General features: G+C 37.1%; 1 protein-coding gene and 1 long non-coding RNA gene across 6 annotated transcripts in view; one reads left to right on the forward strand and one right to left on the reverse strand.

The window, feature by feature from the left end:
- The window catches only part of XRCC4 (X-ray repair cross complementing 4), a 342504-nt gene that overhangs the window by 60126 nt on the left and 255465 nt on the right, over window positions 1-26913 (reverse strand). The gene's annotated exons all lie outside the window — the stretch shown is intronic.
- On the forward strand, window positions 3022-15622 carry LOC141570685 (uncharacterized). 5 transcript variants are annotated; one of them, XR_012495061.1, is made up of 6 exons: window positions 3036-3230; window positions 6403-6758; window positions 6877-6963; window positions 10449-10489; window positions 10583-11434; window positions 15029-15622. It is a non-coding gene; the product is annotated as an uncharacterized LOC141570685 (long non-coding RNA). The 5 variants fall into 5 exon arrangements; XR_012495060.1 differs by lacking the exon at window positions 15029-15622 and having other exon boundaries at window positions 3022-3230; window positions 9005-10489; window positions 10583-14489; XR_012495062.1 differs by lacking the exon at window positions 15029-15622 and having other exon boundaries at window positions 3023-3230; window positions 6403-6591; window positions 10583-14489.

Raw genomic sequence — 26913 nt, forward strand, 5'->3', positions numbered from 1 at the left:
CCTTTCTCCTCTGTTGTCCACAGTGTTAACTTTATCCCAAGTCTCTCTCCAGTGGAAGTGAATGTAGCACCTTTCGCCCATGAGATAACTTCCACTGAGTCTGATTGAGCCAACTGAGGTCAAACATTCCTGAGCAAATGACAGTCAGGGGACTGATGGATTCTGATTGGGTTAAGCACTGGTTCCTCAAGCAATACTGGCTAAGAAGATGGGGTTGTTGTACCTCGGTTAGTTAAATCAGAGCCTGTCTCTGGTATTAGGGTCATCTCCCAAACTACAGGGCTGCTGCTTGGTAGCGGGAAAAGCATACTTTCCCCATAACCAGCTTTTTCTAGAAGACACATTTGGATTGTTTTCTTATTTGGCCTGATACAGTCACCATGTCACCTTCAAAGGAATTTATAACGTGATTGACAAATGTATCTTCTCTAATTTGCTTTATCTAAACTAGTCATACAAATTAGCCCAGACCATGCAATCAGGAAAGAAATTTAGCTGAGTTTTAGAGAAACCAGGCCATAGGAAAGAAGGAATTATTTTTTTTCCTACTTAGGAATTACGTTCCAGTACTGTATTCCAAGACAGGGGTCTACATCACCAACTGATGTGTCATAAGTTTGATATTGATAAATGTGAAAAGCTTTGGCCATGAAACAATTTTAGCCAGATGATATTTTAGGGCTAAAAACCTCCTGGTGTTTGAGTCCTGGTTCTTCTGCTTTCAACCTCTGTGACCTTCAGCCAGTTACTTCACTGTCCTGTAATAGACTTTACTGTAATGTAAAATGGGGGTAAAAATAGTACCTACTTCTTAGGTTTGATATGAGGATTAAATGACTTAATATGCGCAAAGGATTTAGCGCATGATAGGAATGTGGAAACAGCATAGAACTATTTGCTACTATTATCATATTACTTTTACTGTTTTTTTCTGCTGCTTCAAAGTCGTAAGCTGTCTATTGAGGATGTTTCAGGCCTGACAAGAAGAACCGAAGCAGAGATATCTCTTCAAATGTATTTTCAAAGTTGTTATTAAGAATTTGCTTTTAACCAAATTATACTGCATTTAGATAACTATAATAAGATTTTTAGTAAACACAAATCTGACAAGACATATGTCATGCAAAATGATGGAAACTTGACACCTTATTTTGTGTGCACCATGAAGCTATAAAACTCAGGATATACTCATGCTAAGTCCCAAAGTGTAAGAAAGAATCCGTTTGTTTTAAATAGCAGTTGGGTGGAATTTTAATTGTCAGTTTTCATGAATTTAGCTTGACTCTGAAAAATACAAAATTATATGGAATCTCTTCTTCAACCTACTATAGAATAACTGCTTATGTGACTGTTCTTTTTAGAATATTCTTTTAATTTCAATAGTTTTGAAAGGCTATGTATGAGTGGCTTGTGTTGTGTACTAATACTATGAATTTAAAATGTTATTTTAAAAGTTGTTAAGCTAGTACTTAATCCAATTAATGATCTAATAATAAAACAACTAGGACATCAACAGAGGCTACTTTATATAGTTTGCTAGAAGGTTGAGCAAATGAGGCCAAAGTTACAGATTCTATTTAAGTATGACATGGTCTAGTTTGAAATCTCTATTCTATAACCAGTGCACTTCCAGGCATCCTCCTGGGGCTGCCGGGTTTTGAGGACATGAGGGAGACTAGGCAAGGGAGGAGAGGGTACAGCCCACATCTGTACAACTGTCAGAGCTCTGTCTTGTAGAGGGTAGGTCAGTGGCATAGTGAGTAATAATAATCACGGCAATTGCAGCGTATCGAGCACGCACTACACACGGTGATCAATGTTTTACCAAGTGTATTTCATTTGATGTACTCTTCACAACAACACAGTGACGGAGCTGTCGTTATCCCCTTTCCAAAGACCAAGAACACGAAGCTTGGAGAGTTAAACAAGCTTGCTCACCATCACACAGCTAATAACGGGTAGAGCCATAGGCCTGCAGGCAAGAAATACCCTTCTTTAGAGGAAGGTGGTTGAGGATGTGCCTGCAGGGCCTGACCAGGCCGCGGAACTTACTCAAGAGTTTCCGTTGCTTTCTAGTAGTTTCTGAGCTACACTCTATATAGTTGCTGTTTTCAGACAGCTGCATCAAAAGCCCACCTTCTCTCCCCACCTCCCCCACCAAAATTTAATTTAACAACGCAAAAACAGAAAAATTCTCCGAATTTTTTCCTTGGAGGAGGAGGACTGGATAACGATGGTGATTAAGACAATAATAATAATAGGAATTATTGAGTACTTACCATGGGCCAAGCACTGTGTAAGCACATTTAATCCTCTCGACAATCTCAAAGATGAGATAGATACTAGTTTACTCTCATTCTACAGATGAAGTAAGTGAGGATAAAAAAGGTAAGTAATTTCCTCTAAGATCACACAACCACCAAAAGGAAGAGTCAGGACTTAAATAACTTCCATATAAGGTGAAAAGCTGTGCTCTTATTGAGGCATTGTATTGACAAAAAGAGCAAAGAAATGTTTACATAATTTGGTGGGCTTGTGATTAAAATTGCACCCAATTCCATATTACTCCATCTAAATTTACCCTCCCCAATTTAGCTTTCAGAATGATTAATCAGTGGTTTCATGGCCTAAGACATTATGCCTATAATAAAAGCCTCTTGCAAAAAGTATTTCTTGGGAGACGAAAATGCAGGGAATTGAGCATACAAGTTCCTCACACATTTTGAATGGCATAGAGATAGTCTTTTTTTTTTTTTAATCTAATTGGTGAAAAGTCATCACTGTGTTGACACTTCCTCAAAGTACCTACGATCTGTATAAAATGCTTTCATTCACTTACAGCATGGGAGCATTCCAACAAAATGGAGAACAATTCAAATTCAAGTTCATCATTTGTTCAAATACATGTCTCTTTGGTCACACCTTCTTAATGAATAGTAGCAGACAAGCGACACAGCTAATAAGTTATTTTAATAGGGTGATGTAACGGCGTGTGAACTGTTACCTCCCGGGAGAGTGAATGACAGATTCCAGTTCTCATTACCGTGTAGATTAGTCTCAGAGAACTCATTAGTGTCAGTGTGGCAGCTCTGCTGAGTGCCCTTAATTTGGAAAAAGAGACAGGAGGCCTATGTGCCCAGGAAACTCTAAAGATGGATGATCTGAAGTTGAAGGCTTTTAGGGCAAAGGACTCTCCTGAGAAGATGGCGATTATTCACCTAGTATTTCAGGTAATTGGTGACAGCTCTCTCCTTTTTGTCTGTGTCAGTATGTATACTAGAAACAACAGAGGACTGCTGGGTTTCCCTGCACCTAGGAAGAGGCAGGTTTAATGCAGAATGTTTCAAAGGTACTGTGTATCCACATGACTTATCTCCATTGTAAATGACTTTTTTATTTTACAAAATGACAGTGAGCAGAAGTAGCAGAGAAAAATGCAATTTGTCAGTAAAACTGATATTTCATTTTTAGGTAATGGTTTTAACCCTGTCTACCAAACCACCAAGCAAGCTTGGTATTGATTGATTTAAAAATCCTGTATGAACTTATTTCTGCCACATGCTGGTAAAGATATTTCTTCGAACTAGCTTCATAACAAACACAATGTTCTCTGACTTCTGGGAAATTAAAGGTGCCAACACAGCACCTATTAAAAAACTTTCATACTTTTTAAACTGCAACCCTTAGTAAGAAATATGACAAATACCCATATACGTGTAGATATTTATATAGGTGAAATTAATGTTTCAGTCCACGTGATGTACTCTTACCTGTAGTGTTTTAATCTCTTTATTCAGTCTATACTATTCCATTGTAGTTTATTCTATTTTTTTAAATATTGGTTTTTAAAAATGTTGATTCTATTTTTAAAAATTGATTTTACCACTTACCAATGAATCAAGATCTGCCGTTTGAAAAACTGTATGAAAGAACCATGTTTCAGGATAAAGACCTTTGCATATTAATTTTTTTAAGAATAATAATTTAATTATTGAGTGCTTATTATAAGCTGGGTTCCTAGCCACTGCTCCACAAATTTTCTAACTTAACTAACTCCCACAACAAAGATGAAAGTAGACACTAGTCTCCTCTCAGATGAAGCAAATCAAGCTCGGAGAGGTAAAGGACATTGTTCCAGTGCACATAGTTAATAAGAACAATAATACTGGCATAGAGTAGGCATGCAATACACATTGAATGAATGAATGAATGAATGATGGGTGAGAATCAGTGCACAAGCTTGCTGACTTTTGACTATTGGATGTATTGACAATTAATCCTCACTGCAATATTTCTTTCTGGACTATAGTGTAACATAATGATTTTCAACTATTAAAAACAAAAATAATAGTTTCTATCAGAAAATGCAAAATGAAAAAAAATTGTTTCTTGATTAGAAGGGGTGAAAGTAATACTACTACTACTACTACTAATAATAATAATAATTATGGCTAATATTTACTGATTACTTAATATGTGTCAAGCACTACTCTAAGTGTTTTTACATGTATCAAAATAAAACAGTAGTAGTGATCCCATAAGGTTTTTATGGGAATTAAATTCATTTAATTCTTTCATCAACTCTATGGGATAGGTACTATTATTACCTGTTTTATAGTGGAGGAGACTGAGGCACAAAAATGTTAAGTGACCTGTCCAAGGACATACAGCTAATAAAATCCAAGAAGTCTGCCTTAGAGCCTAAGCTCTTGACCTTTACTTCCCACTGTAATCACTAGAGATCAGCTAAATTCTTCTTTTATCACTAAACCGAAGCTGATTGCTTCTAAAGCAAACGATAAGAAATGCTAAACCCTTTGGTTTAGTGAGCCATCCATGACAAGCCATTTAGCTCTCCTAACATGCTCCTGGTCTCTTAACATGAGCATTTTTCTAAACGTTTGGATATAGCCTATATTACTTAACACAAATACTGAAGACTGCGATGTCAGAATATCTTATATTTTCATGTCTCATTATTTTATAAGGTTGGAAATAAAACATACCTTTTAAGAAATTTGTCATGATTTTATTTTTAATAAATTCAAATATAGAAATATTTGCATAGCTAATAGCAATTCACTCCACTAAGACAATGTTGGGAGACTAAAGAAATATATTCTCAAACATAATTATGAGTACCTTAGTGGTGGGCAAAGCAGTGGGGGGACATTTCATTGACAGAATTTAAAGGATTAAAACCAGTTACAGCCAGGAGCCAGGTTCACAAGTTGATCCCACTAGGAAGTGAGAGAAACTTAACAAAGAGGATTGGGGAAGACAGGTGTGCATTGCAGAGTCCTGCAAGCTAATTTGTAATGAGACTTTCTCTCTTTGGTTCCTAGATTATCTCGTACATTAGTTGGAGCCTATAAGCCCTGCCACAAAAACACAGTGGATGAAATTGGTTAGAGTTTTGGTAGCAGAGAAGGCCAATGCCCTTAGATACACACATGACTTTCTTCTTCTACCTGGGACCAACATTAAACCACATTTCCTAGCCTCTTGACATTCTGACCAATTAAATGTAGGTAAAAGCAATATGCCTGGTCTCTAACAATCTCTCTTGGCGCCCTCTATTCTCTCTCTCTTTCCTCATCTAGACGACACCAGATCTGTGTTGAAGAAGGAAGCAAATTAGGTCTTTGAATGACTGGGTGAATCAGGCCTCCCCCCCACCCCCCCACGCAACCTGCATTAGAGAGTGACAATAGAAAGAGATAAATTTTTATTGTTTTAGGCCACTGAGAATTTTAAGAGCAGCTAATGTTATTTATCCTAACTAAAACAGTGCTGGAGTATGAACATTGGTGCAAATGTTTTAAATCAAAGATTATGATTGGTACTTACTGCTGGAAACTGGGAAACTGGATGTGTTACTTGCACATCTGGCCTTGTCTGCAAAGGCCTGGCTGATCTTGTAAGAGCCATGACTGCTCCCAACCACCACCCAGGCACAGCAGAATATGCAGTTGGATCAGTTCTCTCTCCACTAAACCTGCGGGAATCTGCTGAGGAAACTACTGCCCTCCCCTTGACAAATCAGGGGGACCCTGGACTTCATAAACGCTCACGTAGGGGAGTCTGGGCAAATTTCTTGAGTTCAAATCCTGCCTTCCACTCTTAGTAGCTGTGTCAATTGGCAGTTTGAGTAAAATCTCTGGGCTCACCTTTCTTATCTGTTAAGTCACTAAAATAATAGTACCTATATCGTAGTGTTGTTTTGAGGATTAAACAAGTTAGGCAACATAAAGCATTTAAAACAGTGTCTGGCACATGCTAAGTGCTCAGTGTTAGCTATTACTATTGATAGCATTTTTATCAAAATATCTCAATCATTCTCCCTCTCCCGTCTCTTGTGTTAAGACTTATGGCTGTTCCTCTTTTCTCTCCATTATTTAGGAATGCTGGGAGGCAGAAATTACGCTTTTCTTTATTACAACCCGATTTTTTGAGTTTCAGTTTTGTGTTTTCACACAGTCAGAAAGAAAGAATCTTCTCTTCGTTGTACTTTCAGACTTACGAAGAAAGAAAATTTGAAAATTCTAATGGGCTTAAAATACCACAGGAAACCATGACCTGGAGGTGAAGGTAGGGTCCAGAGGGGTGTGTCTGCCCTACTCCTTGAAGCTGAATGGGCATTTTTACAAGGAATGAATCTGGCCCTCCATCTTCTGTTGCCTACCCAGTTTTTGCCATATCTTTCTGCATGGCTGGCTTACAATGGGATGCTCAAGACTAGCTTTCCTAGCATGGTTGTAAGTAATGTAACTCCATGATTAGCCAAGATTTTGGTTAAGAGTAGGATTTTTATAACGAATTTTCACACAAAGACATTCTTAATTTTTTTTTTTTTTCCAAATCCCCTGGCAACAGGTAATAATTAATGTTTACAGAGACATTTTTGTCCTGTCTCTTTCTTTGGACACTTCATTGTGGTGGCAACCAGATTCTCTTATGAAGGTAAGAAAGTATTCATTGGCCAAAGTGTATCTGTTCTATTTCTCTCCACTTCAAAAGGCAGTTAACTGTACATAAGTTTAAAAAGAACAAATGGGGTAGAAGCAGGGACCATGAACGGGACTGAAAGTGGCATGGGAACAACAGGGAGGGACTTGATCCCAGGATGATGATAATAGCTCAGTCCCACCCACATTCCTGTCAGCGTTGAATTCATCGCTCACAGAAGAAAAGGAAAAGAAAAAATAAGTGCTTATTTGATTTTTAAGGCTTGAGTACAAATCAATATCTATGTGGTTTCTTTTATAAACTCAATCATTGAAGCATTTTACTAGCAATTCAAGTGATGTGTATTTAAAACTTAAGAAGCATCTGTGACTAAAAATTGTCTTCAGTGAGAGAGGAAGAAATATTTACATTTGGAAACAAACAACGCAATGCTTTTTCGTTGCATTTCCTTTTTCTTTTTTCAGGGGCAGGACTGACAGTAAAAGGAAAATGATGAGTTGTAAGAGGAACACGAGGCAGGAAAGTCAAATCAAAATACATATCCTTTAAAGCTTAAACAAAGCAGTCTTCTCTTTACTTTTCTATCTATCTAATTTTCTGTTTTATGAAATTAGATATACTGAATCAAATTGTTCTAAGACTTTACATTAGTGTGAATGTACCAATATTATATTCACAAAATATAGTAGATACTTTTTCATTTTTTAAATTTAGTTTAAGGTGTACAAAACAATGTAATAGTTAGACATTTACACCCCTCACAAAGCGATAACCCCTCTCCTCCAAACTACTAACCATCTGACATCATATACAGCTGTTACAATTCCATTGACTCTATTTCCTATGCTGTACTCCACATCCTGTGACTACCTATATATCTATATATACAGTTTTATATATATACCTATATATATGTGTGTATATATATACACATATACACACACACATATATATAGGTATACACACACACATATATATATATATATATATATATATATATATATATATATATATATATATAAAATTATAGTTGACATTATTATTCAGCTTCAGGTGTACATTTCTTGACTGCCAAGTACCTGAACTCTCTTTGTATGTTTGAGGACCTCCTCCCGTAGAGAAGCTGACAAAAATGCCAGACACTCACTTTCTCAGTTTCTCTTAAAGCTGGGTATAGGTCTATGACCTGACTACCTGTAATCACATAACACACCCCATATTTTGAATAGCGGGCTTTTGATGCAAAGGAAGTAGGAGCATCAGGGAATTCTTTCTAGAGTCGGTGCGACTGCAACAAGATCCCCATTCCCAGGGCGGCAGTGACCGTGGCCCTGTGAAAGAATCTTATGACATGCCAGGGATGCTGGCAGTTCAAAGCAGCAATGGTAGCAACATACTGGGGAGTTCAGTTCCACTGTACTATTTGGGACATTTTTTGTGGCTCTGTGGTCTCTGAGTCTGATATCTCTACGATCTCAGCAAATCAATGAACAACCCAGTATCCTTTCTTTTTCTTTTTTACTTTTTCCTTTGAATAAGCTTAGATTTGAAAGAGTTGTAAAAACAGCACAGAGAGCTTCCATAATTCCTTTCACCAAGCTTCCTCTAATGTCAACATCTCACATAACTATGATACATTTATCAAAAGTAAAATTAACATTGGTACAATACTGTTAACTAAAGCCCTTTCAGGTTGCCTCAGTTTTTCCACAAATGTCTTTTTCTGTTTCACGATCCAATTCATGATACTCCATTAAATTTACTTGCCATGTCTCCTTAGCATCGTCTAATCTGTGGCAGTTTCTTGGTCTGGTCTTGTCTTTCACGAGTGTGACACTTTTGTGGTCAGGGATTTTGTAAGATTTCCCTCAATTTGTAGTTGTGTGATATTTCTCATGATTAGACTGAGGTTATAGATTTCGGGTACATGATTTTGATCTGTCCTAGCACTGGAGATGTTATACTTGGTCTGTTGGTAAACTTGGGATCTGCCACTTTTCTCTAATGTAAAGTTACTCTTTTTCCCTTTTTATAGTCTACTCATCAGAAGCAAGTCACCAAGTTTAGCCCATACATAAGAGAAGAGAAATGAAACTCCACCTTCTTGAACTTGTGGACATATGTGAAAACCACCACAGTAATTAATAAATATTTTGAGGGAGATACATTGAGGCTATACAAACATCCTATTTCTCTTTAAAGATTCACCCACTAATTTTAGCATTCATCATCACTGATTTTTACATGCAGCACTTATTAGTGTGGAGTTCTTTCTAATGCTGAATTTTCTATTTCCTTAATTTCTTCTACATGTATTAATTGGAATTCTTCCATAAGAAATGTTTGTCCCATCTCCCCTATCTAGTTATTTATTTAATCATTTATTAATATCTCTATAAACATATGGTTATCTCTTTCATTCTTATAATCCAATACTATTGTTATTTATTTTCTTGCTCAGATTGTTACAGCTTTGCCTATTCATAACTCTTTCTCTTGTGTTCTTTTGAACATGTCCACATCCTGGTTTTTAAGAAATTATTATCATTACTTCCTTATCTTTTATTAAAACAATATGCTTTAGACTCATTTTGTATGTTTGCCACCACAGAACAAGAATCAAAAATTTCTTCAAGGAGCCCTAGTTCCTTTTAGTGAAACATGGTATTTAGAAATCAATGAGTTTGGAGTGCTGGCTTCTACTGGGGTGTCACTTTTTCTAGGCCCTCAGCAGAGCTATATATTTCTCTCTATATACATATTTAGATCTATATTTCTGTATCTTTATCTGTACATATACAAATATATATTTAATATATGCTCTATCAATTGATCGATTGATCCATCCTTAAATATACATGAGTTCATTCTGATCTCTCTGACTCTAATCCAGCACCGTGGTTTTCATTCTAGCCTTCACTCCTTTATTTGTACTTTCTCTGACAATGAGAAACCCGGCTCTCAATATTACAATGTATTTACTATTTATTCAAACTTAAAAGGTTAAAAATAATTGCAACAGCTGCAATTACTTTTGTACCAACCTAACACATGTACTAAGAACTGCAAAACCCTGTGAGAATTAAATTTAACCGTTCCTTTTATACTTACTCTTATAGTATCAGTCAAAACCCTGTTTGCTCGCATTAAGTCAGCTTCTTTCTTCCTCACACCCTTCAGTGAAGTTATTTTATATATTTGTATTAACAGATTCCTTTGTCACATTCTGCTCCTATCTTGGGTTCTCTCAACATCTTGGTCAGATGTTTTTACATTTGCAGACAGGTGCACAGTACGCCGCTCTATGAGTTTTGACAAACGCATAGTCATATATCCAACCCTACCGTGCAGTACTGACCAACTCCACTACCCTCAATTGCCCTGTGCTGCCACTTTGTGGTCAATTTCCCCATCCCTTCATCTAGAACCCCTGGAAACTGCTGATCTATTTCCTGTCTCTATACTTTTGCCTTTTCCAGAATGACATACATGTGGAATCATACTATATGCAGCCTTTTAGGTATGACTTTGTTCACTTTACAAAATGCAATTAAGATTCATACATGCTGTCTTGTGAATCAATAGTTCACACAAGAATCCTGTTTTCCAACAGCAACCTATCTCATGTTTTCTTCTGAAGATCTGGAGTAGAGAAACATTTCATAAGCTCAGGATGAGAAAATTTAGCATTCACTCATTTGTATGTTAAAGTTCTCTGTGCCACGCACACTGTACTAAGTGCTGGCAATCCATCAGTGAACAAACAGGAAGGACACGCTCTCCTCCCTCGTGGGACTTCCAACAGATTATGGTAAGTGCATGGAAAGAGTGAAACTATGCGGAAACATGGACGCATATTGAAGAGCTACCTCAACCAGTCAGGACCCGTGCCACCTTCACAAAGGAAGTGACATCTTGGATGAAGGATGAAGAAAGAGTGATAAGTAGGAGTTAGAGAGGAGACGTCAAACAGAAGCGATAGTGGTGCAGGTGGTCCTAGGCCATAGGAATTGCACTTTGAAAGGTCTGTAAGCACGTGAGAAAATGAAGTGTGCTCAGAAAAGCTGAAACCTGAAATTAGAAGAGGGAATGAACTGGGAAATGTAGCAGGGGCCCATCGAGAATAGCTGTGTAAGCCATGTTAAAGTATTTGGACTTCATCCTAAGGGGAAACTGCCTACATTAAGGCTTTATATGCTAAGACCATTTCACCTCCCATTTATCTCCCAATGTTTTAGTGTAAACCACAGGGAAGTGAAGTGGTAAATTTTGGAAAACATAGTAATTTTAATTTTTCTATTTTGAGGTTGAAGTGAATGGAGGAAGTAACTTTGAAGCTTTGCTTTAATTTACTTAGATGTACACTGGCTTTTCACAAGGATGGAGACGTCCAAGTGTTTGGATTCAGAATTAAAAACATGTTTTTCTTCATGATGGAAATTAAACCAAAAACATGATGACAAAGGTAAAACTCTGAATAAGATTAATGAATTCATTGTGCCTCTAATAATAAAGATTGGCTCAGAGAGCTGGCCTATTTAGATTTTTTCCCCTCAAAGCCAGTTGACAACTTTATGGCCAAACTATGAATGTTTTCACTGTACATTGACAAGAAGAAAGCTACAAATGAGAATGAGGTTTAAGTATTCAAGCAGAGAGCTGATCTTGGGCCTCTCTTCTTTTCTTACTGGCATGCAATTAATAGAGTTAATGATTTAATGGGGGGGAAAAAAAAAAAAAAACATTGTCAGTCATTTCTTCCTGAAAAAGATATTTAATGAACACTTGCCTTAGTCAATAAAATAATTTGATTGGTGGTCCACTGAGTATGCCATATAAAGAAGGAATTGAATTGGTAAGTAAAAAAGATAGAGTTAATAATATTTAAAATTTCTGTCAGAAATTGTCTTTTAAAAAAGGAATCTGAAAGTGTTGTAACTCCGGCCAGTGATCTGGCCGACTTTTCTCACCATTGCCGTTGGTAATTGCTTATGGATGTGAATTGGATCCTTAAAATACTATGACACTAAGAAAAATATATTCTGAACCTACATTTTCTTCACCAATACCATTTATAACTCCTGTAGTAGAAACTGTTAATATCCACTTCTTACAGATGAGGAAAATGAGGTCTTCAGAGGTTAAATAATTACCGAGGGTCATATATCTGGTAAGTGGGCCTGAACTGGGATGGAATAAGACCTACTTGATTCCAAAGTCTGTTGAACTCACCTGCAGTTTGTTATTTTCTTTTCAATCTAGGAATTTAATTTCTCATTCTTTTAAATAACTGTGTAGCCATCCACTACACATTCATAATTGGCTTTACCAGGGCTCTACTGAGTTGCACTGAGGCTGTTGCCTGTTCCTTGCTATTATGAAAAAAAAAAAAAAATGCAACAGTTAAATTCTTACACCTTCTTCTTTTCCTACTTGTGCAAATGTATTTGCAGGATAAATTCCTATGCACTGCGTAGAGAAGGCATAATGTAATTGATCAATATTTAAATTTCTGCTCACTATAATAACGAAAACATGTAACTTCTTGATAGAAAATGTAATGCTTCATGACAGCCTTAATTCTTCTAGAAGCAGTAAAACAAAGTTTTTCATTCTCTTTGTAGCTATAGTCTGTGATTGATTCTAAAGAACATAAAATTACCATGAAACCACAGTGCATTGAAAGAGTGCTATATGCCAGTGGTGCCAAAAAAATGTATACACATAACTTGTATTCTCATTTGTTATCGGTATATATTGAGAATTACAATTTTAAAATAGTTTTTTTTTTTTTTTCCTTTCTTAAAATGTGTATACATTTTTTTTGCATCCTCTGTAGTTGCTAAAAAAAAAAAAAAAAATGTATACTCTGGAGCCAGGGTGAAAATGGATTTTAACTTAGGCTCCACCATTTATTATTAGCTGTAACTTTGAATACATTATTATTTTTGAAGCCACAGTTTCTCCTGTGAGATAGCCTAACCACTACTTTCTCTAGGGCAATTTTGTTCATTATATAAGAGAACGTATGTAAAGCAATTGGCATAATGCCTGGAACAGAAAAGCTGATCAGCAATCATTCATTATAATTATGTGTCTATTAGTTCTGAGCATTTGTCTTTTGTGTATATGATATCACTTTTAGTATCCAAATCTCCACATGCCATTAATATGTTAATATTTCAATGATTTATTCATTCGTTTAACAATATTTATTGACCACTTATTATGTACCAGGCACTGTTCTAGGTGCTGGGGAAGCGTAGAAAAATGATTCCCATTTAACAGCCATCAAAGTTCTGCAGAAATCAGAATGTTTTAATATCTTTTAACGTAAAAAACACTAGTTAAAATAACATCGTCTGAAGAGGAATTTAGGACATTTCATTATAACTCTAAAGATTTGGTGTTATTTTAAATTTATTTTGGTACTATTCAAAAATGAAAAATGACACCACTGTTTATGGGTCAATGGCTAGTGGGAATTCTTTTTACAGCTGCCTGGTGTCATTTATCTTGATCAGAAACTACTTTTTGGTAACTTTCAAGATCATTGTGATCTTATACCCTGGCTTCCGGAGTACTAAAGAATACAGCTTAACCTTTATTTTCATCTATCCATGTGGAAAAATAATATATAACAGGATCTCTAAATCCTATGTTTAAGTTTGCCTGCTTTTAAAATATGAGTTGAACAAAAATATGAACATGTAACAACTGCAAAAAGAGGTAACTTAAACACATATTTCACCAGGGAGATACAAACATTTCTGAAATTCAATAATCTAGTATCAAGTAGCATATACTTTTCAGTATGTTTCTAACACCTCTGTAAATCTATGCATTATTATGCACATATGTATATGTATAAGTATACATATATGACAGATGCATATGTAGTATATATGTGCATACATACACATGTACATGCATACGTGTGTTTTTTAACAACACCAGCAGTGGTATTTAATAGACAAGTAGCAATCTTTTTATTGTTATTTAAGTCTATGAATATGATTTGGAAAAGTTTGTAAGGAATCAAAGTCTGCCCAGAATGATGTCATAACAAGGTAATATGGAATCTGATTATGTGAAAAGCTGGATATTTACACAAAGAGGTCAGAAACCAGCTGGCTACATGTAAACTAAAGAAAAACCAACAAATGTCCTAAGACAGTTCTTATTCTTGATCTGCTATGGACTTGCAAGATTAGCACAATTTTTTAAGACCCAGATATTGAGAATGTTTTCTAAGTCAGCACAAATCCACTCAAACATTTTGTGTGGCTTGCTTCTCAAATTATCCTGAAGGCAACAAGAAAAACATTGTATTTATTTTCCTTTTGAATTATGTTATTTAAAAAATATAATGTTTTGAAATTATATTGTTATTTATAATGTCATTGTATAACGCTATTTAAAAATTATAATGCTGTTTTTTGAAAAACTGTAGCAATAGTTTACCTCTATGATTTAGGGAAAACGTCCTCTTTGATTCAATAAAGGACTTGTGGCTATTTTTGCAGGTATTTTATTTTTATTCTACAGATACGAACTTTTGTTCAAATTGGATACAGGGTGGAAATTCAATTGATTTGTCTGGACTATTGCTAAAATTGGAAAAGCACTTACCTATAAAACCAGCTCTATAATCGTTTGCCTCCCTCTCTCTCCCTCCCTTCTTCCCTCCCTCTTTTCTTATTTTCTCTTTTCTTCTTATTTCCTTCCTTTCTTTCTCTCTGTTATATCTCATTTACTTTTATTTACCCCTCAACTTCTTTCTTTTTCATGATTCCAAAATATTATGAAATATTATATAAGTATTTTAAAACTTTGGTTAACGGTAGTAGAGCCCCTTGTGATTTTAATGCTCCTAGTATTTTTGTCAACTAGAATGAAATAATTTAATTCTTAATTAGGCCTTTGTTCACACGTGTTAACAGCTCAATGCCTTTTGTTCTTAGGAATGTAGCCATAAGTTGCTGGTGTGATGTCTCTTTGTCAAGCAGAAAGAGGTAACTTCAGGATCTCAAGTAGAACTTATAAATTTGTTTTACAGAAGGAAAGAATATCTCCAAGGTAGCTGGAACAAGCTACTGATGCCAAAGGAGTTTGATACGAAAAAGGATCCTCTATGACTAAAGAAACTCACTTCTCTCTTAATTCCCTAGAACACCTCCTCCCCTTCTCTCTAGTTACATAAAAACCCTGTACTTTTGTTTTTTGAGAGCGACTGATTTGAGAGATCTTGCTCTCCCATCCTCTTGCTTTGGCCAAATAGAATAAAACTTTATCTCCGAGCATCGGTGTCTCAGGGTTTTGGCTTTACGAGTGTATCAGGCACGTGGACCAGAATTTTGGAAGGTGATTCCGCAACATCACTTACAGTGCAAAAAACATTACTGAATTGTTGAAATGATTTTATTTTCAGCAACTATGTTCCTTCTCTTTAAAAGATTGAAGATGTATTCTAAACTCAGTAATGGATTACAGGAAAGGAAAGAGGAATTAGAAATGGGATATTTCAGGGTTATTCTTTAAAAATAGAGAAGACCCCAAAGTGAGAAAAAAATGAGGATGACAAACCACAAGTGGGTACTGAGGCCCAACAACAAGAACAGAGATGGGCTAGGCTCCCAGTACTAACATTAGACTGAAGATTTGTTAAATCTTTGATGGACATATAACCCACTGTTATATTCATTCTACAGATACCTTTCTTGATTCTAATGTTTTTTTTAAACTCTTGGTTGTCGAGATAATTACAATAACATCTAATTTTTGTGATGTTAACCAGCACTTAATGTTGTTGATGGAGCCATTTGTATTAGAATGGTTAAACACCATACAAGTGTAACCCGTGGATTTGCTGACTGCCATGTACATTAGCTAATCGACGGACTTTAATATCTGGTAGAATCTTAAAACTTTACCACAGAGAGATTTTAACATTTACAGTGATACTCTTTCTCTGAACATTTGGTTTTAATAATCTTGACAATCTTTTAGTTTAACTCTTTCTTGTATTTCATCTGGCCCGTCTTTTAAAATAAAAGGAAAATGGTTAATGACGAAATATAGTGTAGTGATGGACCACAGTCTCAAGCACCAAAAGGGTAAACACAAAGAATCATAAAACAATTGTGACGCAATGACCCACTTTTTGTCACTGTGACTCACGGTACACAGGCAAGGTCAAGATAAAAGAGTTGTGCCACAAAGCTAAATTATCAACATACACTTAGGCTGGGTGATTCTGTCTAAAGTAACTAATTTCTCCATGACTTCCCTCCTCCTTTCATTTTCCCCTGTGTCCACCTCTGCTTCACAGTTCCTCAAAGTTAAAGGAATTTATGAAACAAAATGTGTTCTTTGGTGATAACTAGGTTTTTCACTTCATGTGCAAGAGGGCTGCCTAACTTTTGCTTCTCCTTCCCAAGACTAGACAGAGGATGCAGAAGTCCCATAGATCCAGACACTATATAACAATGTCCTACTATACAACAATGTTCAGGGTTGTGAAGCCCTGAATTTCTCAGGAAAATGTAATTGCTTCTTTCCAAATAGTGGATTGTTGTATATGAGTCATTCACTGCTAGGAAACTCCAATGCAAGTTTTGTTTTATATTTTTCAAAGTGAAAACAGTATTGTTTTTTTTTTCCATAATTATAACAATAGTTTGTGCTTACTCTATAATATCAGAGAATCTAGACAGGTAAGAGAAGAGGTCTCAGTTGAAGCTTTGCTAGCTGGTACAACCATTTTGTTGCATACTCTCTTATATTTTTAAATATGCATTCAAATATATATATATGTATATACATATATATATATACACATATACACACACAAACACACACACACACACACATATATATATATATATACTGTTGTTTACCAAAATATATACCTTTTTAGTGGTAAAAAACACATAACATAAAATTTACCAACTTAACTACCTTGAGTGAACAGTTCAGCAGTGTTTGGCACATTCGCATTGTTCTGAAACAGATCTCCAGGACTTTTCACCTCACAGAACTGAAACACTACACCCACGAAGCAGCAGCTCTTCCTCCCGCCCCTGGTACCTACTATTCTACTTTCCGCTTCTATGAATTTGACTATTTTAGATACTGCATGGAAGTGGAATCATATTTGTCTTTTTGCGAATGGCTTATTTTACTTAGGATAATGTCTTCAAAGTTCATCCATGTTATAACATGTGAAGGGGTTTCCTTCCTTTCTAAGGCTGAAGAATACTTGATTTTATGTACACACCACATTGTTTATCCAATCATCCATTAATGGATAGACACTTAGGGTACTTCTGCTTCTTGGTTATCGTAAATGCCTGCCAAAGAAATGAAGTTCATGTGAGGTTACATCAGTTTCTTCCTCATCTATATATGCTACCTTTTGGGTTTTGGTACCTTTTGGTTTTTGTTTAACACTTTGGAGAATTTATTTGATTTTATTTTTCTAGTACCACTACTAAATTTTTAATTCTGGCAATTATTTTTTAAATCTCTAAGACCTCTTTCTCATTCTCGTTGTTCTACTTATTTTGTAGATGTAATATATCCTTGAATCTTTCTGAGAACATTCATAAGCATGATTTTTAAAGTTCTTTTTTGTTCCATAAATCATTTCAGCTTCCTCCAAGGATATTTTCATGTTTTTTAGATTTGATATTTCTCTTTTTATATTGCTAGTTCTCCTTGCATTCTAGTGACTTTATTGTGTTATTAAGAAAGGAGGCCTGTGTGGATGGAGTAGAGGTTTCTGCTTTTGTGTAAATAAGACTGTTTTCCTAGTAGATCTCTCCCCTCCTTCTGGAATTTCTTCCTGGGATGGGCCAAGCAGTGTTGACTGGTAAACTCTGATTGAGGATCAATGGAGAGGGAGCTGGCTGTCAGGCTGAGTGCCTGCAAAATGCACAGATGATAATGGCTTCCTCCCAACAATTTTGGAAATGTTATCTTTTCCCAGTTTGTTCAGTTTCTTTTGAGAGGAGTCATCATATGCTTTGCCTGGGGGTAAAATGCCAGCTACCTGTTCACTGTGTACACATTGTAGATGGGGTGCTGACTGGAAGAAATCTGAACATATTCAGGTCTCTAAGTAATCTCTCTGCTTTTAGCTCAGTCTCTCACTCCTCCACCCATCTGTTGTGTTTACTGACTCAGCACCCAAGGCATCTCTGGGGTTCCACAGGGAAGATTAGCTTTCTTCCTCCACAGAGTGTCAGAGTTTATTCTAGGCTGACGATTTCTCTGCCCTATTCTTCTAATGGCTCTTGTGTACTTTCTGTGTTCCAGAAATTTATTGAATATCTCACCCTTTAGTGGCATGCACATACTCCATTCTCTCTTGTATGTTTTGCCAGGCAGGGGCCCTTTTTTAAAATTTGTATTAAATTTATTGGTTTGATATTGGTTTGTAAAATTATGTTGGTTTCAAGTGTACATTTCTATAATGCATCATCTGTATGTCAAATTTTGTGTTCACCACTCAGAATCAGTTCTCCTTCCATCACCATATATTTGGCACTTTTATCCTCATCTACCACCTCCCTCCCCCCTTACCCTCTGGTAATCACTAAATTGTTGTCTGTGTCTATGAGATTTTGTTTGTTTGCTTGTCTTGTTCATTTGTTGCTTTCAGTTTTATATCCCATATATGAGGGAAGTCATATAGTTCTCAACGTTTTCTGTCTGACTTATTTTGCTTAGCATCATGATCTCAAGATCCATCCATATTGTCGCAAATGGCACTATTTCATCTTTTCTGATGGCAAAGTAACACTCCGTGTGTGTGTGTATATATATCACATCTTCTTTATCCAATCATCTGTTGAAAGACACTTTGGTTTTTCTATGTCTTGGCCACCGTGAATAATGTTGCAATGAACATAGGGGTACATATATATATCTTTGTGGGTAAATGTTTTCAGATTTTTGGGGGTAGTTATACAGAAGAGGGATTGATTGCTGAATCACATGGTAATTCTATTCCTAATATTTTGAGGAACCACCATACTGTTTTCCATAGTGGCTGTACCAATGTATATGCCCACCAGCAGTATATGAGGGTTCCTTTTTCTCCACAGCCTCTCCAACACTTACTACTTACCTTGTTGATTGATGAGAACCATTCTAACAGGTGTGAGGTGATAGCTCATTGTGGTTTTAATTTGCATTTCCTTAATAGCTAGTGAAGTTGAGCATTTTTCATATATCTGTTGGCTGTTTGTATGTCTTCTTGGGAGAAGTGTCTGTTCAGGTCCTCTGTCCATTTTTCAATTGGATTGTTTGTCTTTTTTCTGTTGTTGAGTTTTACGAGTTCTTTATATATTTTAGATATTAGCCCCTTATCAAAGGTATTGTTTGCAAATATCCTGTCTCATTTGGATGGCTGCCTCTTTGTCGATGGTTTCTTCTGCTGTGCAGAAGCTTTTTAGTTTAATATAGTCCCATTCGTTTATTTTTGCTTTACCTCCCTCAAGCAAGGGCCTTTTTGCTTTTAGCCATTACTCTCACTTCCTCTGCTCTGCTCTCTACCATAGGGAAGACACCCCTGCAAATAACATCTCTGTGCCCACTGGCTTCCATCTAGTTCCGCGCAATGGAAACACTGATGGGATACTGCAGAGAGGGGAGAGGAAAAAGGCAGGCTATTTCTCCCTTCTCTTTCTGCCTTGGCCAGCATCTCTAGAAGTGGGTATATTATTTCCATCTTTTCCAGCAACCCGTGACCCCAAGCAACCCCTTTTGGCCATGTTTCTAGCTCCTGCCATGGGGTCCTATCTCCTGGGCTCTGGCAAAAATACCTTCTTTGGCCTCATCAGCCCTAGTGGTCATAGTGCCACCTAATTGCTAATTTATCTGGCTTTTTAGATGTTCCTGCACCTTTTAAAAAAGTTCCCCAAATTGAGTTCTCTCTATTGAACTATTTTGCTCAGTTTTCCTGACTGAACTCTGAGAGATACAGACATAAAGGGGGAATTCTATTCTATATTTCCACGCTTATAATTCAATAAGGTCTTGGAAGAAATGGGAGGCCAATGAATGTATTCAGTCTGCCATCTTGGATTGGAAAATATGTGCATTTTGTGGTTTTTGATACATATGGTCAAAGTGCATACTAGAATGTTTGTATCAAATTATATTTCCACTAACAGTGTTGTGGTGTCCATATCCTGACACCCTCAAAACACAGGGGATTGATACTTCCTTTTAATCAGAGCATTCAATCTTTGTATAGGGATCCAATAAAAACTTCAAGTTTCCTTGGCTCAGAAGATCTCATCTTTGTGTTGCACTAACAGCTGGAAATGATCTAGAGGAGATACAGCCAATAATCCTCACCTAACATTTGATTCAAGACGGCTGGCCAAGTTACTAAGGAGCCCAGAATCCCAACAGTCTCAGAAAGACACACAAAGCAGCTTTCCCAGTATATGCTTCTGATATCTAAAAGGAATAAATTATTCTGGCTCTCTAGAAAAGTAAAATTCTCCCAAACAAATAAAATCATGGCTGAGATCCAAATTGTTAAAGCATGACTCAGAGAAGAGAATGTCTTACAAACAGACTGAGTGAAAATCAACTCCTAACGTTCCTGCTTCCTAGCTTATAAATTCATTGGAAAAAATTGCCACCTGTCTCCATGGAATCTCACATAGATTCCCAACTGGAGGACTAAAAACAGAATAAGAGTGTTGGAAATAAGGAACTTCTGATTTCACCTTATGGAGTAGTGTCATATTTGTAGCCCTCAGTGAAATTGTGTGGGACTATCAATCTGGAGCCTTAATTAGACACATCTGGCCATGACTCAGTCTCTGTTATGGTGGCTTTGCCAGAGATTTATTTTCCCTGATACAGCTCTCAATAGTCATCGCCTCATCGACTGCATCCCACCCACCACCAGCCTCCTCTGTACCTTCCGTGTGCTTCCTATGTGCATCGAGAGTGCACTGAGATGTGTTTTCTCATCAACTAATTGTGCTCTAAAGCACATAATTTACCCTCTTTGGCTCAGTTTCCTTATCTATTAAGTGAGGTTAACTGATCCTGTTACTTCCATCCAGCTCTGAGCAAGAGCTATAATCGTTGAGAAACAGGTGTCCCCTCGAAAGCCACTTAGCTAGGGCCTTATATTCACAAAGGGCCTCTAATTTGGCCATTTGATCTGGCCTTCTAAAAAGGTTATTTGATTTTATTTTGTATGTGTTTAAAGTATGATTTTAAGTGCTTAAATGTGCTAAAATGTTTTGCTATCCTGTTCTAGCATTTCTTCTTTTATTTTAACATTCCAAGAGACTCAAAGAATAGAACAGTCTCAGCTTTCTCTAACATCTGAGTAAGCCAGGCCCTATTATTCAACATGTCTATTTACTTTTGTCTCATTCTCCCAGGGGTCTAGGAACAGGTTACTGTGGGATGGAGAAGAGATTTGGTTTTGTGAAGTGACGAATTGGTGTTCTGACTAAACCCAAATGTTTTGGTGACTGCTGGGGTGGGACCCAATCATTCTGCCAAGTTAGGATCAGTACCATCTCTGCTTCCTCTCAGTGGAGATCCAGCCCAAACTCACAGTTAAAAAGAAATAAAAGAAATCCATGGTGCAAGTAGACTTCAATTATAATAATCACCAGAACTTGTTTTCAAAGCGTCAAAGAAAGAAAAATGGAAAACCTCCTCAAACACATTAACACACTAGTTGTAATTTGCCACATCTTTGTTGAAAACTATTTCTAATGAGACGGGTGAAGAGCCAAAATGGTCAACAGATTAGGCCAAACCAGGCAAAACAAATGTCCCCAGGACTTCGTTTATTCCATTTCACCACAATCTCCCACAAATACTGTTTCTTATCCATCTTGTCAGTCATAGCCTGTTCTTTTGAACCAAGGTTCTTTTCAGAATCAAGGTTCTTTTCAGAATCAAGGTAAGATTCACAAATTATTTTACAAAATAACCGTCTGTCACTTTATATAGTCACAAAAGTTATAAAAATGCACTAAATACATGTTTTACTTTATATCAGAGAGATTTCATTTAATTAGTTCCTTATTAAAGATGGGATATCAAAGCATTTAGTATGACTAAAACATTCAGTATAAGTTGTGGTTTTATTTAAACATAGGTTGTTTCGGAAGTCAATTCACCTTTCAGTCCACTAGAGTACCATATAGGAAATAACTAGCGGAAATCAACAATGTATTGTGCAGGGCTATGAAAAACTGGGTGCCTATTGCTTTGTGCTAACTATTTGGTTCAAGCACACCAAATAATTTGTCCATGTAAGAAACCACTTCGATCTTGCCCCTTTTAAATGAAATCTGTTCTCTCAGCCTCCTTTACTGCTCAGTAAGTACCTATTCCAACCCAATTCAGTTCTTTGGTAATGACTGAAGCAAAAGACAACAGCATCATTTTCATGTATTGCCAAGATCAAGTGTTGCTCTCTGTTCTCAGTCCAAGTAGCTCCCTGAGTATGTTTTCTCTATATTCCAGGTGACGCCAAAAAGCAAACTATGTTTTGTAAGTAACAAATAGAATCTCTGTTTTATAAAAACGATTTCTCTGGGAAGTAAGAGGTATTTTTCAAATTTTGTACAGATATCTAGAAATTCACTGTCTTGAAGCAAAAACAAAAACGAAATACACACACACACACACACACACACACACACACGCTGAATATTTTCTATTTAGAAGTCTACCAATATAGAGATACAAAGAAAAGTAAATCCACCCTTTTACAAGTCTCAAGGTGCATGACTAATGAGCCCACAACCAGCAAAGGGCTGGGTTTCAGTACAAGGAAGGGCCTCAGTCTGGCCCTAGCCTTCAACATGGGTGGGGAATTTATGAAGCTGTGTGATTTAGGAAACCCTGGGGCTTGTGGGGCTTCTGGAAAACACTTTTGTGCTGTAGATTAGGCTGTGGCTACTGCCTCTGTGCAGCATCTGCCTTATCTGGTGCTTAGACAAGAAGTACATGTGAGCAGGTCTCATTGGAGGAAGCTGACTTCCAAAAAGACATTAAGTAGCTAGCTTGAGAGAAGAGAGCTAGGCATGCGAGATCCAGGATTGGACCATCAGAGTTAGTGATTCCAGCCCTCTTCATCCTGCTGTGACGCTATCTCCACTCTGCTAAAAAAAAAAAAAAAAAGTGTTGCTGTAATTATCTCTCAGTGGGGCAGGCATTCGTGCTATTTGCTGCCATTTGGGGAAACATTTCTGGTTAGCAGTAAAAAACATTTACTTCTGTTTTGGAGGTCATCATGAATGGGGCAGGTATGGTACTAATTCTTTCTGGCAGCTGTATCCTGGAGGGAAAGGGAGAGCCAGAATGATCTCACAGACAAATAGAAAGGAACAGCAAGTTTTGCACACACTGGCTTTAAAATGATAGCCAATTCCCCCTGTGACGTCTGACTGGAGCTGAGTAACGCACTTGAGAACGGTTTTGTCAGCCTCTCGGAGTACAATCTTTAACACTTTATATGAATGGGTCCTGTGACACTGTGGCATGGGAAAAACTGATACACGGTCAGCTTCAAAACATAACAAAAGTTAAACTGCTTTTATTCTTTTCCTTCAGACTTAAAGATGATGGAGGACAATGCTTGGTAACTTCATGTGCTGGCGTGGCCAAGTCAGAGCCAAGTCGGAACGCTGACTCACACACCTACTCACCTCCTGAGTGCCGTCCCATTAACCTATTGTGGGTCCTCTTTTTCAGGATGCTGCCTGGCTTTTCTATCTTGATAAATAGCTTCATTCTCACAGATTAATATTCTGTCTCCCTGTAATTTGTTTGCTTTGTGATAGGGTTGGACCTCATTCTTTAATAACTCACATGCTTTTTGCTGTACTATGAAACCATCGATACCTGTATAATATTATTCTTTAAATCGACTCACCTTTTCTATTATGTTAAAAGATTATATCAGTACTGTAAATGGATAGAGTATATTATTTGCCTTAAATAGAAGGTAGCTAAAAATATATATATCTACAATGAATATAAAAACATGCTTTAAAGTTTAGATATTGTTACCTTATGCTAACGGCTCTGAATGTGATGCCTAGGCACGCTGTTAAAAAAAAAAAATCAATAGAAGAAGGGCAAGGGACACTGTAAGGAGTGTTAAACATATGCCAACACTAAAGTAAGATCTTTCTCCTTTGTGTGATCAGAAGGAGTAAAAGAAAATTGATTTAAAAAATCATTTTTTTATGATGGGACTCAAACTAATGGTGCTGGGTCAACTAACATCTTGTGTGCTGTCTCGCTTTGGGAAATATTTCATTGAAGAGTTTGGGGAACACATACCTAAATTCAAAAGAACATTTCTATCCCTCAGACACTCGTGAAAAAGAGAACTTGAGGAAAGGGTGAATGTTGCTGTTCCCCGGTCAATTCAATTCAATATTCAATATGAACTATGTACTCAGATATTTCAAGTAGTTTATTCTCTTATTGGTGACGAAAAACTAATAAATTTGAAACAAATACGTGCAAAACAAATCAACAGTCAATTAAGGGTGCATGCTAAGGAAGCATCTGGGCAGATGAGAACACACAAGGAGCCCTGGGGCTCCCCTGCATGAATACAGCACAGAAGTTGCCCCTAGAGGCAGGCAACTTAGAAAAAGAGGCCACATCTGGATGGAAGCACCCCACCATCCCCATACCCCTTGTCCAGTTCAGGGCATGGCAAGTAGAAGGAAGGTGGGATTTCTGCCCCCACTTTCCTACCCTGGGAAGTACTATCGATATTCAAAAGAAGGAGAGAAACCCCACTCAGACTCCTAAAGAACTGGCCCTTGGATGCTCTATTTTGTTTTCCAAGAGCTGATGTTGTGTGTTGTGTCGAGTGTGGACTAAGGAGGGCTTTAGCACAAAGTATCCTGCAGAAACACAGAATGGAAAAATGTTTGATTGTTGGAACATATTGCAAGTGTTTTAAAACAGGTTTTTATAATGCATGTAATTATAAACACTAAAGAAAACGTTTTGCATCCTGCTTAAATCACCACCCAGTGGATTTATACGTATTTTCTAACAAATAACAATAGCAATAGACCAGTCTTTTTTGAGTATGAGGACTTTCAATGTCTATAGATTGAGAAAATACATAATGATCAAAGGCTGCTGTTAATTCAGTGAAGTAAGTGAATTTGTATTTTATTCATCACCTCCTCTATAGACATTTTAAAAAAATAGTAGTGTGTGTGTATATGACATATTATTTATTTAGTCTACCCATACTGAATGTGCATATGGATTTACAGACCCCTCACAGTAAATTCTGCTACCCCCAGGGGTCCAGGACCTACTGGTTGGGAACCACGGAAAAGGACAAGTTTATGATTGATGACACCGCAGAGGGCCTGGGGCACATCTGTTGGTCTTCCATCGCTTTTATCCTCATGACCCTCACACTTTCTTCCTGAAACTCTGCACTCTGCTTTGTTTACTGAAAATATTTTCTGCATAAACTTCAACAAGTTGGTTATGGCTTCAACCGTGGAAAAGAAAAAAAACATTTTCATGCTAAAAAGTAAATTGCACTTTGAATGGACACTTGTACAACGGGAGGAAAGTCATTTCAAATTCAAGATGCACCAGTTCTTCTGCTGCATGCAGTGATACTTTATTCCTTAAGCATGTGCTGCATGACTTTTCCTACCTCTGTGACATGTGTATTTAACAATAAATGAAAGCAAAAGGATGTCTTGCATCTGAGTCTAGCTGTTTCCCTTTACGTCATTAACCAACAGGCCAACAAAAATCTACCAATAAAGCTATTACTTGCTGCACAAAGCACAGCTAAATAACACTGCAAACTTACTTTCTGAGTGCTTTCTGGAATTTTAATTTCATTTGTCCTCGCAAATTTTATCAAAACTTATGATTCAAAAATGTGCTTGTGGACTTTAGCCCAATTGCACTTTCCTGTTTGGAGGGGTCTGCCTTTTGTGTGGTCCTAAGGACTGTTCTGATGTTCTTACAAGCAGTTCCTTCAATCTCTCATATACATATGTTCCTGCAGTCATCTCCTCTCCCTCTTGCATGAACAATGTCTTCCTTTTATCATGGCACAACTTTCTAATCAACTTGTCTACACTTACTGTCCACATATACTCATGTCCTAGCCAGTTTCAACCCATTCCACTCTGGCTTCCGTCCCCATTACTCCACTGAAAGTGCTCTTGTCACGGTCACAAACCACTTCCACATGAGCCCAAAGATCACTTTTTGGTTCTCAGCTCACTTACTCTCTGATACATCTGACATGTTGACACTCCCTCTTTAAATACTTTCTTTAGTTTATTTCCATTATACGCTTTCATGTATTCAATTCAGGAAGACTTGTTCTGGGTACAAAGAATAGAACAGTGAAAAAGAAAGGCTGGGGTCTCATCTATGAGTGACAGCCTGAGGCACACAGAGAAGCAAATATGCAGTGACAATGGAGTGTGCTAAATGTGATGGTGGAGAAAAACCAGTGTTAAGAAAGGACCTATGAGGAATGCCTAATGGGGATTTGGAAGGTCAGGGAAAGCTTCCTGAGGAGATGACATTTAATCCAAGACCTGGAAAGTGAACAGAAGCCAGCCAGAGAACGGACAGAGTGTAGTGGGGAAAGGTACTGAAGACAAAGGGAAGAGTAGATGGAAGGGCTTGGAAGTGAAGAGAGAACATGGAGAGCTGGAATAGTTTAGTGCCAATCAAATGTAGGGGTTTTGGGGTGGGGGATAGAGAAAATGGTAAAAATATCTCTGGAATGAGGAGGCATCATATCATGATAGGCCTTGCAAGACTATTTAAGAAGATTGGACTCTTATTGAAGGTGGTAGGGAGCCACTGAAGAAGGCAAAGCCAGAAAATGACTGAGGTGGGAAGAAAGATTGAAATGGGGCA

The sequence above is a fragment of the Rhinolophus sinicus genome, linkage group LG03, assembly GCF_036562045.2.
Source record: "Rhinolophus sinicus isolate RSC01 linkage group LG03, ASM3656204v1, whole genome shotgun sequence".
NCBI lineage: Eukaryota > Metazoa > Chordata > Mammalia > Chiroptera > Rhinolophidae > Rhinolophus > Rhinolophus sinicus.